The 16,076-nt window shown below is 40.0% G+C and overlaps 1 protein-coding gene across 1 annotated transcript in view; it reads left to right on the top strand.

The window, feature by feature from the left end:
- Nucleotides 1-6,334: 6,334 nt before the first annotated feature.
- Nucleotides 6,335-16,076, top strand: part of SPIDR (scaffold protein involved in DNA repair) — a 493,368-nt gene continuing 483,626 nt past the window's right edge. Inside the window, exons 1-2 of the mRNA XM_036263912.1 lie at nucleotides 6,335-6,492; nucleotides 7,880-7,946. The gene's annotated coding sequence lies outside the window, so the exon portion shown is untranslated. The remainder of the gene's footprint in view (nucleotides 6,493-7,879; nucleotides 7,947-16,076) is intronic.

The raw sequence follows: 16,076 nt of genomic DNA, 5'->3' as shown, positions 1-16,076 counted from the left end.
TTTTATCTCACAGTATTTCTTATTAGCTGTTTTTCAATTGGTTTTTCTAGCCAAATGCTCTGCATTTTAGCTACAAGGCGCATCTGGTGCTGGGAGCAGGACTGTGGAGCTTCCTGCTAGTCAGCAGCCATCTAGAACCCCACCTCTTGTCCATATTTTTATCTCCTTCTTCTTCCTAAAGAAAACCTTTTAACATTTCATATAATACTGGTTTGGTGGTGATGAACTCCTTTCGCTTTTTCTTGTCTGGGAAGCTCTTTATCTGTCCTTGGATTCTGAATGATAGCTTAGCGAGGTAAAGTAATCTTGGTTGTAGGTTGTTGCTTTTCATCACTTTGAATATTTATTGCCAGTCCCTTCTGTCCTACAAAGTTTCTGTCGAGAAATCAGGTGATAGTTTGATCAGAGTTCCCCTTTAGGTAACTAACTTGCTGGCTCTAGAGGCAGGTTGGGTGGGGTGGATCATCAAAGGAACAATGGCCTCCACCAGCACTTACCTTCTGGAGAAAGCTGCCCCTCCAGCTCTTGCCCTGATACCAAACAATTCAGTTCCTCCCTATATGTCTCTGGTGCCTTTTAAGCGACCTCCCTCATGCTGGAGTCCAGAGGAAGTGAGTCCAAGTAAGTCTGTGCGTGGGCCCTTTAAGAGGAGCTGCCTGGGACTCGAGAAGCCTCAACCTCCCTCAGCCTCAGTTCCCACTGGCTTTTACAGCCAGAAGTTATGGGGACTTCTCTTCCTGGCACTGGAACCCTGGGGGCCTGGTGTGGGACGGGGACCCCTCAGTCCTCAGTGGGGACCTCCACAACCGTGATATCATTCCTGATTTTTATCCGTCACCTGTGGGTGTAAGACCAGGTTCTTCCACTTCTGCAGTCCTGATGTGGCTTCGTCAGTTCTGTAGTTTGAGGACTTTCATTCACCTTGATTTCAGGTGGTTCTGAATGATGGTTGGTCTTTAATTCAGTTGTAATTTTGATGTGGTTGTGGGCGGAGGTGACTGCCCTCTTGACCTATGCTGCCATCTTGGTCGGAAGTAATGTCTCTGTCTTTTTCCTTTTTTGTGACTCCTCTCCTCTTCCTCTGTCTCTGTGGCGTCTTCAGTTCTGTCTCTCTCTCTGCATGTGTATATCTCATTTTGTTATGTACCGTTTTAGAATAATTTGAGAATAGTGCACCTTTACCCCAAAATATTTTTTTCTAGAATAAAAGACATTCTCTTACATAAACATAATATAATTATAAAATAGGAAATTAAAAATTGATGCAACACTATTATCTAATCAACAGTTTATATTCAAATTTTATTAATTGCCTAAAAGTGATTTGTTTTGCCTAATTCAAGATCCGATCTGGATTATAGATTTTATTTTCATGCTTCTTTAATCTTCTGTTAATCTGGGGACAGATTACCCTGTGGTTTGAGATAGTTCAGGCTCATTTTGTACTTGCCTATCCCATCTCCCATAACACCCATTTTCTCAGACTTTGTGTTTCTTGACTTTGTCATTGTTGAGGTGTGAAGGCCAATTTCGGCCAGCCTGATATTTTCTCCTGTACAGGTAGAGGTGATGTGTTTTGGTTGGAATATCAGAGAAGCTGTCTTGTGTTTAGGTCAGTGCTTCATGTCACTGTTGATTTATTCAACATTGGCCACTTGATCACGATGATGTCTGACAGTTTCTCTACTGTAAAGCTACTATTTTTTGGGGGGGGGTGTATGTGCCCCTAGCGGGAACCGAACCCAGGACTCTCTGGTCTGCAGGCCAACGCTCCAGCCGCCAAGCCAAACCGGCCAGGGCTAAAGTTACTATTTTTACCTTTGAAGTTAGTAAGTAATTTGTGGAGAGATGATTTGTGACCATGTAAATATCCTCTTTACCATCAAACTTTCACCCACTATTCATTGTTGATTTTCTGTATCTGTCATTTGTTTGTTTATATCAATATGGACTCATTCTTATTTTATTCAGTAGTTCATAATCTTTTACTGTTATTATTTATTTGATTGTCCCACATTTAGCTAGTGGAAGCCCCTTCATGCAGGCTCAGGTGTCCTTTAGACACATTTTCATTATTCCTTGAGCACTCGCTTACTCTGTGGTTCGAGATAGTTCAGGCTCATTTTATACTTGCCTATCCCATCTCCCATAGCACCCATTTTTTGAAAGATCTGACCTGGGCTGATTTAATACGTTAAAGAGGTATTCTGGAGTTTAAAGTAATTACTTATGTGTGTATGTGTACACACACACACACACATATACTAAATAGACCAGATGATTTTCCACTTTTACTGTTTCAGATCACTAAGTGAGTTTCTTTAGAGTTGTCAGGATCTCTGCACAGTGGTAGAGGGTAAACCCTCTTGAGGACAGATGCCTGTCATAGACATGCCCCTACTATGGGAATCTCTACATAAGTGAAATATGCTTAGAGCACTTACATGTTAAAATACCATCTATGTTATGGATGAATTTGCTTTTTATGAATTTGTTTCCTTTTTTCTAGTTAAGGACATTTCAATGGTATGTTTTAATCTATATATATATATTTTTAACTACAGTGATATTGATGAGGGGTTTTATTTCTGATTTACTGATCAGCTCATAGTAGTTGACCTTTATTTGATTCTCACTGCAAATGTAAAATATTCCTTAAGATAAAATGCAAATTTAAAAACTTATGAAATGAATACATGTCTCTTGTACACGTATGTAAACAAAACAAAAAGCTAGGAAAATAAGTCTGTGTTATCACTATTGTTTGATTTAAATTTCTTGGCTCATGTTTTCTTTCCTTGAGTATCTTAAATATGTTATTCTATTTTGGCATAAAGCATTGTTGTCAACATCAGTGTAATTTTTACTCACTAGTAAGTTATTTGTATTTTTTTCTACAGGTTCAAAGAATTTATTTTTTTTAATCCTCACCTGAGGATGTTTTTATTATTTTAGAGAGAGGGGAACAGGGGAAGAGAGAGAGAGACAGGGACAGAGACATCGATTGGCTGCCTTTCATGCATGCCTCCACCAGGGATCAAATTCGCAACCTAGGTATGTGCCCTGACTGGGAATGGAACCCACAAACTTTTGGTGTACAGGATGACTCTCCAACCAACTGAGCCACCTGGCCAGGGTTCAAAGAATTTCTTAAGTCTGTTTACTAGGATATATCCTCTTTTGATTGCTTCTGGATTAATATGTTTAGATATGTTGTGTGCTTCAATATGTAATTTTCTTTTTTGTTTTTGAATTTCAGCAAAGGTTTTTATGGAATTGTAGATTTTAGTATTTGTTCTTTCCCATTGCTTTGGTTTTCTTCTTCAGAGATTTCTATTATCTGTGTGTTGAATCCTGAGAGAAACTTGATCACTCTGTTTCTCTTGAAACCTTTTACTCTTTCTTCATTGGAGTGTAAACTTTATTTATTTATTTATTTATTTATTTATTTATTTATTTATTTAAATTTATTGCAGTGACACTGGTTAACAAAGTCATACAGGTTTCAGGTGGACAGTTACACAACATGCTATGTATAAACTGTATTGTGTATTCACTCCCCCAGGTCAAGTCTCCTTTCATCACCATTGGCACCCCCCTTCCATCTCCCCCACCCTCCTTCCCCCAGCAGTTACCACACTGCTGTCCCTGTCCACGAATGAAGGGTAAACTTTAAAATGTCCTCATTGCCTTCTATTTCTCTTAAGATATAATCTGTGATATCTGTTTGTTCTTGAGTTTCTTCTGATTTAGTCCTTTTTTCCTGAGGTGATTTTTTAAAGAGATAATTTCTGCCCATGATTTTATTGACAAGATGCTAGGATTAAAATCTTGATCCAGCTCTGCCACTAACTAGCAAGTAACTTAATGTGAAGAAGCCTCAACAAGTTTCTAAATATCAAGAGAACTCAGCTTTCATTTACTTTTATTCTCTTTCAGATTGCTTTAAGGAATCCATTTAAAAAAATGTGGTTTATCCAAATGAACAAAATTATTGTTAGCACAATTAAAAGTATTGAAAGATAGGCATTAAACCAAACAAAAACAAAAACAATTCAGTACATCCTAACATACAAATTTTTAAAGTGTGTAGGGAATTATGAGGTGATTTTTTATTTTCTACTTCTTAAGTTTTGTCATTTCATTTCTGAGTTTTTGTTAGGACAAGGGTCTCAAGGTCTGGGTGGTTCTTACTAAATGCTAATCTTGCTGAATATTAAAATGTAGCACAGTATTTTGTAGTATCAACTAGCCAACTACAAAGAAGAAATTAATGTATAATTGATCAAATGGTATATATAAGCAGTGGCTAAGCCTCCCTCTGGGAAGACAGAGCTTTGAATGTGTACCTGTCTTATTTACTTGCTGCAAGTCATAAGTAATGGCAGCCCATCTCATTCTTGAATATAACACCCCAAATGGCAACCCCTTGAGTTTGGTAACATTTTGGTAATCTGAATGCCTAATCAATTAATTAATTTTCAGTATCACCTGAGGGTATTTTTCAAATGGTTTTAGAGAGGAAGTGTTGGGGGTGGGAGAGAGAGAGAGAGAGAGGGAGAGAGAGGAAGAGGTAGGAAGGAAGGGAGGAAGGAAAGAAAGAAAGGAGGGAGGGAGGGAAGGAAAGGAAGGAAGGAGGGAGGGAGGGAAGGAAAGGAAGGAAGAAAGGAAAAAAAAAAAAAGAAAGAACGAAAGAAAGAAAAAAAGAATTGGAACCTGCAATCTTTTGATGTATAGGACAATGCTCCAAGCAACCTAGCTACCAGCTCGGGACAGAATGCCTAATTTTGTTTTGAAATATAGTAAGCTCATCTTTTAATGTTGTCATTAAAGATGAAGGTTTTTAAAAGCTTCATCTTTAGCCCTGGCCAGTTTGGCTCAGCGGTTGGAGCATCAGCCTGTGGACCCGAGAGTCCTGGGTTCGGTTCCCGCTAGGGGCACGTACCAAAAAACAAACAAACAAACAAACAGACTTCATCTTTAAGTGAAGTGACATATGACAAAACCAGTTTTACCATGGCTAATTGATATACACAGAGTTCATTAGATGGCATGTTTCTGGTCACAAAAATACCACCAAACTTCTAGATAAAGACCTAACTTGTCTAATATTAAACATTGAAATAAATGTGAGCTATGAGTACATTTAAGAAAGATTAATAAATGCAAGTAAGAGTCTATCCCTGAAACTCAGGGCGCCAGGCGGGAACCAACCCCGGACAGAACACTTCCATCACAGGGAGGACTCATACATACCTCTCTCACCCACACGAGACATTTAGACATGCCAGTCCCTTCACATGCATATCTTTGTGGTGTGGGAGGAAATGAGTACCCCAAGAAAACCTGTACAGACATGAGGAGGTCCTGAAACAGTGGCCAGGCCAGGAATCGTTTTTTTTTCCTCTCTCACCAATATTATAATGAAATGATATTGAACCTAATAATATTATTTGATGACCTACTGTAGTAGGTTACATTTTTTTTCTTTTTTATGGGCATGTCTTTGTGTGCTTTCTTTATGTGTGGGAATGTTATTTTGCTTTTTTTTTTTTTTTTTTTGCTAATAATAACATTGTATGATATTTGGCTCTGATCACTTTTTGTTGCTTATTTTTGTTTTACAGTTTTTCAGAATGTTTCGGAGGCAGGATTCGAGATAGCTTTTATAACTTCTGTTGTTTCCTTGCAGTTTGCAAATTGTGGCCTCTTATTATTTGTTATTTAGATATTTCTTGGCTTTGTCCCCTCCACCACTCAATTTGGACGTTTTCTTTTTTGTTTTGTTCTGTCTGTCATCCCTGTGCTCCTGAGCAGATTCCACTCCCAGCAGATTCCATTCCATTCCACTTTTCCCTTTGGGGCCCTTCTTGGGAAGGTGGTCCTAGCTGACTGGTTTTTGAATATCCTAGATGACTCCCCCTCACCCCACCCCTTGGGATCTTGGGTGGAGCCCTTGTTCTCACCCCTTTTCAGATACCACTCTCAGATCACCTCTACTTTCTAGTGAACATCAGATGTCTGTGCGCTCAGATCCTTCTTTGCTCCCTTGCTTCTCTCAGCTTCTTGCCTTTCAGATATGACACCATGCCCGAGTTTCCAGGGCTGATTGTTTATCCTGAGCCATTTGTATTTGGAACATTGTTGACTGGTTGTAATTGTTGTCTGTGCACTTTTGGTTTTGCCACCTCATTATTCCTTCTTCATGTGGGGATTCAGAGACATCTAAAAACTCTGCCTTCACTACTGCCATTCCTGGGTTTCCATGTTTTCAATTGTCAATTTAATGTGTATTTAATGAAGTTGATTTTTTTTCTTTAAAAATTATCTCTACAGAGAAAAAGAAATTGGGATATAGAATACCCATCCTTTCCAGGAGAGCATCCACCGCAGTTCAGAAGAGCAGGTCTCAGGACAGTAGGGGCAGCTGCTTCCCTCTCAGAAGCGTGGCTCAGGTGTGAAGAAGGATTTCAGGATACTCCTGGGACTTCGGTAACGTACAGTAAAAGCTCAATATAATAGACTGATTTGAGCGAGGGGGTGTCCTTTAAAGCTGAAAGTTTGTTATATAGTAAAGTAGTTTTTCTGAATGTGTATGTTGAAAAATTGAATTATTTAGTTTACTTGTTTTTATTTATATAGACATGTTTGTGTAATTAAAATTCAGTATGTAAGAAAAGTTTAATTTCACAGAAAAGTTTTCTATGTGTATTACAGTAATTTTAAATTTATACTGAATAGGTCTAGTAAATGTGTGCATTCACCAGTCACTGCCAATAAACAATGCACACGGCTGGGTGTGGCTTAGCGCGCGTAGGTACATCAGTCGACATGCATTAGAAGTGCTGCAGAAAGTCTCACCATGCCATAACAGCACCAGTTACCATGGGCAATGTGGTGTGATCACGTGCTAATCATTCGTGGAACAGAACACTATTTATAAGCAGTGACTCTTGAATTTAAATATGTAGACTGTAGTTGTAGATATGTAGTATTTATTTATGTCTGTGAAATTATTCTAGTGTTTTTTTTTTTTCCAACTTATGGCTTATTCACTAATATTTGTTGAAAATAACAGTGAATTAACTAAAAAATAACTTGTTAACTTAAGTGTAAGCACATCTTGGTTAAAAGCATTTTAAAATTAACAAAGAGTTAATTTTATGACATAAGACATATAGACCAGAAATTTTGTCTTAAATCCACAGTCCATTAAATTGAGATCCGCAAAATCGAGGGTTACTGTAGTTGTAAAATTGTTTAGATCTGAGTGTTCAGGCCACTGTAATTATATTTCTTTCGAATTCCCTTTCTTTTTTCTTTCAAGACACTGTCATTGGTATATTACTTTTTTTATGCTCGTCCTTGAATTCCTTTAATAATTGTGGCAAGTTTGTATTCACCTCCTTATGCCATGAAGAACCTTTATACTTCTTCATTTGTATATGAAAGATACCTACTGAGAATGTTCTGAAAAGATTTGAGAAGAACCTTCTCAGAAGAACACAGAACATCCTCTTTATAAGAGAAGTATAATTATGAAATGCTTACATACCTTTTGGCAATGAGATATTCTGATTAACTTTTGTAAATGTAACTTTGAAGTACTTACAATGTGGAGCAACACTGTTATAAACTAAATGTTAGACAGCTTTCTGTTTAGATTCAGGAAAAATATAAAAATACATTTATCAGTATATGAAGAGAATGCTTTGAGAATAATTATTGGTAAATATAAATAAAGGAAAACAGGAATATGTTAAAGAGGGTATAGTTAAGGTTTTGAATATTTTACAAAATAGTGTTGATTTTGAGCTCTTGTCACATAAATTACTACATTGTTGTTACTATTATTTTTATTATTATCATCTGCCTACAGTCATTAGCAGCTGAAAAGAAGAATATTACAGAAAAGCACCTTGAATTGTTTGCTAGCCCCAAGAAAGGTAATATTTTGTTAATCTCTTGATGTAAAAGATATAAGGATAATATACCCTTCCCTGATTTATTTTCTTTCTTTTAAAATGTTATTTACATAGTTTGGATAGACTATATATATTCATGGTTAAAAAACATAGAAACAATATAATAAGGTATTTTTTTTTTAAATCTTTATTGTTGAATGTAAAATGTATTACAGATGTTCCACATTTTTCCCCCATTGACCCCCTCCTACCCACTGCTGCCCCCCTCCCGCCTTTTCCCACACTATTGTCTGTGTCCATTGGTTATGCATATAAGTTCTTTGGTTTATTTTTTCCCACCCCCCCAACCCTTTTCCCTTTGAGGTTTGTCAGTCTAGCAATGAATTTGTTCTTCTTAATCTCTTCACCTTTTTCACCCATTCCTCCAACCCCCCTCCCACCTGGCAACCAACAAAATGTTCTCTGTATCTATGAGAATGTTTCTGTTCTACCTGATCATTTTGTTTGTAGATTCCATTGTTGATAGATATGTATTCATTGCCATTTTGTTTGTTCATATATTTTATCTTTTTCTTCAAAAAGACCCTTCATCATTTTATATAATAACGGTTTGGTGGTGATGAACTCCTTTAACTTTTTTTGTCTGGGAAAGTCTTTATAAGGCCATCGATTCTAAATGACAGCTTTGCAGGATAGAGTAATCTTGGTTGTAGGTTCTTGCTTTTCATCACTGTGAATATTTCTTGCCACTCCCTTCTGGCCTGCAAAGTTTCTTTTGAGAAATCAGCTGACAGCCTAATGGGAACTCCCTTGTAGGTAACTAGCTGCCTTTCTCTTGCTGCTTTTAAGATTCTCTCTTTGTCTTGAACCTTTTGCATTTTGATGATGATGTGTCTTGGTGTGGGCCTCTTGGGGTTCATCTTGTTTGGGACTCTCTGTGCTTCCTGGACTTGTATGTCTGTTTCCTTCACCAAGTTAGGAAAGTTTTCTGCCATTATTGTTTCAAACAGGTTTTCGATTTCTTGTTCTCTCTCTTCTCCTTCTGGCACCCCCAAGATGCGAATGTTGGCATGCTTGAAGTTGTCCCAGAGGCTCCTTACACTATCCTCATTTTTTTGGATTCTTTTTTCTTTTTTCTGTTTGATTGGGCTTTTTTTGCTTCCTTATATTCCAAATTGATGGTTTGGTTCTTGGATTTACGTACTCTGCTATTGAATATCTGTAAATTATTCTTTATTTCAGTTAATGCCTCCTTCAATTCTGACTGTGCATCCATAATTTCTGACTGGTCCTTTTTTATGCTCTTGAGGCCCTCACTAAGTTCACTGAGGTTCTCACTAAGTTCATTGAGCATCCTTAGAAGCAGTATTTTGAACTCAGCATCTGTTAGGTTGCTTATCTCCATTTCACTTATTTCTTTTCTTGGGGTTTTGTTCTGTTCTTTCATTTGGGACCTGTTTCTTTGTCTCCTCATTTTGGCTGCCTCCCTGTGTTTGTTTCTGTGTATTACTTAACGAGAGGTATGGGCTATCTGAGACCAGATGCTGCTCATTTGAAAGAATTTAGGAAAACTTGAAGCAGGATCCAAGACAGGCCAATCCTATGGTTAAGCAACTGGCAACTGCTTGGATGGGACTGAAAGTTGGGTGGGGTGGGGTGGGGCCTTAGGGAGTCACCAGGGCGGGGCAACCGTTGTGAGCCAGGTTGGTGGAGTCCCAGCTATGGCAACTGTCTGCTGCCCCAGGGAAGGGCTCACCAAAGGAACAAAGGCCTCTGACAGCACTTTTGTCCCCGAGAAAGCCCCCTCTCCAGCCCTCGCTCCAGTGCCAAACAGCTCAGTTCTTCCCTGTATGTCTCTGGTGCCCCTCGAGCTGCCTCCCCTCCAAGCTTAGAGGGAGAGAGTCTGGCGCGGGCCCTTTAAGGAGCTGCCTGGGACTCCAGCTGCTTCAGCTTCCCTGAGCCTCAGTTCCTGCTGGTTTTTCCAGCCAGAAGTTATGGGGACTTCTCTTCCTGGCACTGGAACCCTAAGCGGGGCACCTGGAGTGGGATGGGGGCCCCTCAGTCCTCAGGAAGGACCTTCCCTGCTGAGGTATTTTCCTGGTTTTTATCTGCCACACATGGGTGTGGGACCAGCCTGTCTCACCAACGGCCCTTGTGCCTCTGCCCCCCCGCCTCTCCTGCCAGTCTGGATGTGGCTGCTGCTTTAATTCCGTAGTTGTAGGACTTCCATTCAGCTTGATTTCAGGCGGTTTTGAATGATGATTGTTCTGTAGTTTAGCTGTAACTTTGATGTGGTTGTGGGAGGACGCGATACCGCTTTTACCTAGGCTGCCATCTGACCAGAAGTCCTAGTAAGGTATTTTTTGAGAAATCTTATCTCTCACCTTTGTTGCTATCTGCCCCATTTTTCCTGCCTCCTATAAGTAATTACTAACATTTTTCGTATTTAGTAAATTTAGTTTAAAAAGCCCTTTCTGGGTTTACTGTTATCAAAGGCGCCTAGTAGGTTAGCTCAGGCTCATAGCTCCAAGGTTTTAAAAACAGTTTTATTTGCAAAATAAAATTATGACCTATACTACTTCAGGCAATATAATTATTACTTGGTGAATCCGTTAGGGGAAGCTTTCAGTTACAAATAGTAGGAAAGTATATTAGAGCATTTGAATAAATGGAGTTGGATTTGTCTCCTGCAACAAGAGCCAGGCTCCTTCTGAATTCTGCAGCCTTAGTGGGGGGTTTATTCTTGTGGTTATGATGCGGAAGCTGAGTTCTTTATGCCCAATTCTCAGGAAGAATGTACGGTCTGAAGAGGTTCTCCAAGTGTACTTCTCATCTGGGAAGGAATTCTCTCTCTAGGACCTCTAGTTTTGGCCAGAACCTATGATAAAGACTCACCTCCACTAAAGAGACTTCAGTGCAATTAAGGATTTTTAAACATGTATGTTGCTACTCAGAAATGGGGTTTTGTTAGTAAGGAAGAAGAGGGGTTGGATATCAGGTAGGTCATTGGCTCTGCTGCCACACTTGTTATACTGTGGACATGCAGGAAGAGTGGGGCTCTTATCTGGCCCCTGGTATCCTGACTGTGTGATCTTGGGAAAGCAAGCTAAACACACTGAGCCTCAGTTTCTGCATCTCCAAAATGGGAATAAGAATGTGTGCCTCATTGGATTATTGTGAGCTAAAAGAAAAAGTTAATAAAAATGCTTAGCTCAAACGCTTACACGTAGTAGGTACTTAATTGATGGCAGCAATTGCTATTATGTCTGATGGCAAAAAGAACTATGTGAAAGCCTGCTCAAAGTTTTGCAGAGTGAGAAAACTGTGAATAAGAGACCAAACACTTTAAGCTACATTATTATTTCACTAACATTTAAGGGGGTCTTTTTATGCAAATGAAAATAAAATTTCTCAAATTAATTTAAAAAAAGCTTACAAATAGAAAGTGATAGAACAAGGGACTCAAGGAATTTTTTAGAACTGGCTCATTTTAAAAGGGGTAGCATCTGAAATAGTAAAGACAGGCTATTAACAGAGCTTGTAGGGTATGGAAGTAATATTTTTATCAGAGGTGGGAAGTTGAAGTGGGAGAACATACTTTGCAAAGTGTTCAAAAAAGGCAGAGTCATGTCTCCATGTCTCTTTTCTTCATTGTAAGACATTGGGAACCAAAGAAGACTAAACTGGGAGGAAGTAGAGGAGATAGAAGAGGTGAGAGAAGAAAGTGTGAGTGCTGCCAGAGGCTCTTGCCAGAAGTTCAAGGGAGATGGAAGAAGATAAAACAAAATTATGAGGCTAGAACCTCTGTAGGAAGTAATTTTCTTTAAAAAGCAGAACTTTAAAAATCTGTTTACCAAACAAATGAAACTATGAAGTAAACAGAAAGTAGTGTTAAATTTTTTCCTGAAATACACAGCAAAAATTCAGAGATCAGAAATCTCCTGCAATTTGAGATACATTACTAAATTTAAAAATTATATATTGACCTGGTTTTCTCCTCACTGGACCATGTGTTTTTTGGGTTTTTTTTATCCCCACCTGAGGACATTTTTCCATTTTTTGTTCAGATAGAGTGGGAGGGAGGGAGGGAGAGAGAGAGAGAGAGACAGGGAGAGAGAGAGAGAGAGAAACACCAACGTGAAAGGGACACGTCACGTGGCTGCCACCCGCACAACCCAACCAGGGCCAGGGACAAACTGCAACTGAGGTACGTACCCTTAGCGGGAACCGAACCCAGGTCTCTCTGGACTGCAGGCCGACGCTCTAACCGCTGAGCCAAAGCGGCCAGGGCTGTACCATGTGTTTCTTAAAAGCAGATCCTTCTCTGTTGCTCATCTTTATACACTAGGTATGTTACCTTGTTAGGGCCATCATAATAAAATACCACAGAGTAGGTGGTTTGAACAGCAGACACTTAATATCTCACAGTTTGGGAGGCTGAAGTCCAAAATGAAGGTACTGATAGGGCTGGTTCCTTTTAGGATCTTCTCCAGGCTTCTTTCCTTGGCTTGTTGATGGCTGTCTTCTCTATGGGTCTCTTCACATTGTCACCTCTCTTTGAATGTCTGTTTCTGTATCCATATTTCTTCTTATTTTTTTTTTATCCTCACCCGAGGACATTTTTTCCCATTTTTTGTTCAGACAGAGTGGAAGGGAGAGAGAGGAAGAGAGAGAGAGAGAGAGAGAGAGAAACATCGACACGAAAGAGACACATCAAGTGGCTGCCTCCCACACGACCCAACCAGGGCCGGGGACAAACTGCAACCAAGGTACGTGCCCTTAGCGGGAATCGAACCTGGGCCTCTCTGGACTGCAGGCCGACGCTCTAACTGCTGAGCCAAACCGGCCAGGGCCATATTTCTTATTTTTATAAAGATAACTGTAATAGTAGATTAGTGCTCACCCTAAAGACCTCACTTTAACTTGATTAACTCTGTAAAGATCCTTTCTCCAAATAAGGTCATATTCTAAGATGCTGGGGATTAGACATTTAACATATGGATGAATTTTGGTGAGGGACGTAGTTCAACTCATAACACCATATGCTCACACAATGCCTGGCGTACAGTGGGCCCCGAGAAATGTTTACAAATGCATGGTAACTATTTCTGTAGTCTGGCTGACGTCCTTCCTGGAATTTTACTGGAATGGACCTTGGTTTCAAGGGCAACCCTTTTTAGCAAATAAAATGATTTACTAACTGATAAATTCCTTGTAGTGGTTTTACCTATACAGATTTTGTAGTTAAGTGCCTACAATTCATGGGCATGAATTTGTTATATAATCACAGGAATAGTGAAAACTTCCTATCTTAGTCTATTCAGGCTGCTAACAAAGATACCATAGACTGGGTGGTTAATAAACAGCAGAAATTTTATTTCTCATAGTTTTGGAGGCTGAAAGTTCAGTACTTTTGGTGTCTGGTGGAAGACTCACTTTCTGGTGCATAAACAGCATCTCGCCGTGTCCTCACTGTTCTTTAGGATGCAGGAGCTCCGATTAGACTGTCAGCTGGTATCTCAACAGAAACTTTTCAGGCCAGAAGGGACTGGCACAAAATATTAAAAGTGGTGAAAAGCAATATTACTCTACCCAGCAAGGTTATAATTTAAAATTGAAGGATGAATAAAGAGATTTCCAGATAAAAAAAGCTAAAGGAGTTCATCATTACCAAACCAGTATAATAAGAAATGTTAGAGGGCCCTGGCTGGTTTGGCTCAGCGGTTAGAGCCTCGGCCTGCAGTCCAGAGAGACCCGGGTTCGGTTCCCGCTAAGGGCACGTATCTTGGTTGCAGTTTGTCCCCGGCCCTGGTTGGTCGTGCGGGTGGCAGCCACTCGATGTGTCCCTTTCACATCTATGTTTCTCTCTCTCTCTCTCTCTTTTCCTCTCTCTCCCTCCCACTCTATCTGAACAAAAAATGGCATGGTGTCCTCAGGTGAGGATAAAAAAAAAAAAGAAATGTTAGAGGGACTTCTTTAAGAAAAAAGAGAGGAATGAATGCATAATAAAATGGCAACAACTACGTACCTATCAATAGTCACTTTAAATGTACACGGATTAAATGCTCTAATCCAAAGACATAGGGTAACTGAATGGATAAGAAAACAAGATCCACCCTGGCCGGTTTGGCTCAGCAGTTAGAGCGTTAGCCTGTGGTCCAGAGAGACCCAGGTTCAGTTCCCACTAAGGGTGCGTACCTCAGTTGCAATTTGTCCCTGGCCCTGGTTGGTCGTGCGGGTGGCAGCCACTCGATGAGTCCCTTTCACATCGATGTTTCTCTCTCTCTCTTCCTCTCTCTTTCTCCCACTCTATCTGAACAAAAAATGGAAAAATGTCCATTTAAAAAAAAGAGAGAGAGAAAACAAGACCCACTTCAGATTGAAAGACACACAGACTGAAAATAAAGTGATGGTAAATGGCATTTCATGCAAATGGTAATGAAAAAAAGAAGCTAGGGTAGAAATACATTATCAAAAAAAAGAACATAAAAAACATAAAAATGAAGGCCGCAATAAGAGACAAAGAAGGACAGTACATAGTCCTGGCTCGTTTGGCTCAGCAGTTAGTGTCGGACCTTGGACCAAAAAGTCTCAGGTTTGATTCTGGTCAAGGACACGTACCTTGGTTACGTTTTGGCCCTCGGTCCTAGTTGGGGTCCTGTGGGAGGCACCCAGTTGGTCACACGCTCTCTTTCTCTCTCTCTCTCTCCCTTTCTCCCTTTCTCCCTCCTTCTTCCTTTCCCTCCCTCCCTCCCTCTCTCTTGTTGGGAGGCAGCCAGTCAATGTCTCTCACTCTCTTTCTCTCTCTCCCTCTCTCCTTTTCCCTCCCCCTCTATCTGAAGATAAATGAAAAAAATATCCTCAGGTAAAGATTAAGAGAAAAAATGATGGACAGTACATAATGATAAAGGGGTCCATGCAGCAAGAGAATATAACTCTTGTAAACATTTATACATCCAACAAAGGAACACCTAAATATTTAAAGCCAATACTGATGGACATAAAGGGAGCGACCACAGTAATACAGTCATAGTAGGGGACAGTAATACTCCACTGACATCAATGGATAGATTTTCCAGGCAGAAAATCAACCAGGAATCGGTGGCCTTGAAGAACACAAAGACCAGATGGATCTAACTGACATTTTTGGAGCATTGTACCCCAAGACAGCAGAATATACATTCTTTTTTTAATCCTCACCCGAGGACATTTCTCCATTTTTTGTTCAAATAGAATGGGAGGGAGAGAGAGGAAGAGAGAGAGAGAGAGAGAAAAACATCAATGTGAAAGGGACACATCGAGTGGCTGCCACCCGCACAGCCAACCAGGGCCGGGGACAAACTGCAACCGAGGCACGCACCCTTAGCAGGAACTGAACATGGGTCTCTCTGGACCACAGGCCGATGCTCTAACTGCTGAGCCAAACTGGCCAGGGCTACATTCTTTTTTTTTTATCCTCACCCGAGGACATTTTTCCATTTTTTATTCAGATAGAGCAGGAGGGAGAGAGGGGAAGAGAGAGAGAGAGAGAGAGAGAGAGAGAGAGAGAGAGAGAGAGAAACATCGATGTGAAAGGGACACATTGCGTGGCTGCTACCCGCACGACCCACATGACCCAACCAGGGCCGGGGACAAACCGCAACCAAAGTACATGCCCTTAGTGGGAACCGAACCTGGGTCTCTCTGGACTGCAGGCCGATGCTCTTAACAGCTGAGCCAAACTGGCCAGGGCAGAATATACATTCTTTTTAAGTGCACATGGAACATTTTCCAGGATAGACCACACGTTAGGCTACAAAACAAGTCTCTATAAAATAAAGAAGATTGAAATCTTCTGACAAGGGGTTAATATCCAAGATTTATAAAAAAATCAGGTAACACCAAAATAAAAAAGCCAATTAAAATATGGGCCAAATACCTGCCTAGACACTTCTTCAAAGAAGACAAATAGATGCCCAGTAGACATAGAAAAAGATGCTGTGTCTCTAGTCTTAGAGAAATGCAAATTAAAATTATAATGAGATATTACCTTACACCTGTCAGAATGGCTATCATCAATAAATAAACAAACAGCAAGTGTTGGTGAGGATGTGGAGAAAAGAAAACCCTTGTGCACTGTTCATGAGAATGCAAATTGGTGCTACCATTTTG

The sequence above is a fragment of the Molossus molossus genome, unplaced genomic scaffold, assembly GCF_014108415.1.
Source record: "Molossus molossus isolate mMolMol1 unplaced genomic scaffold, mMolMol1.p scaffold_m16_p_16, whole genome shotgun sequence".
NCBI classification, from domain to species: Eukaryota; Metazoa; Chordata; class Mammalia; order Chiroptera; family Molossidae; genus Molossus; species Molossus molossus.
The sequence above is the reverse complement of the archived record's forward strand: the minus strand, read 5'-3'. Positions and strand labels throughout refer to the sequence as shown.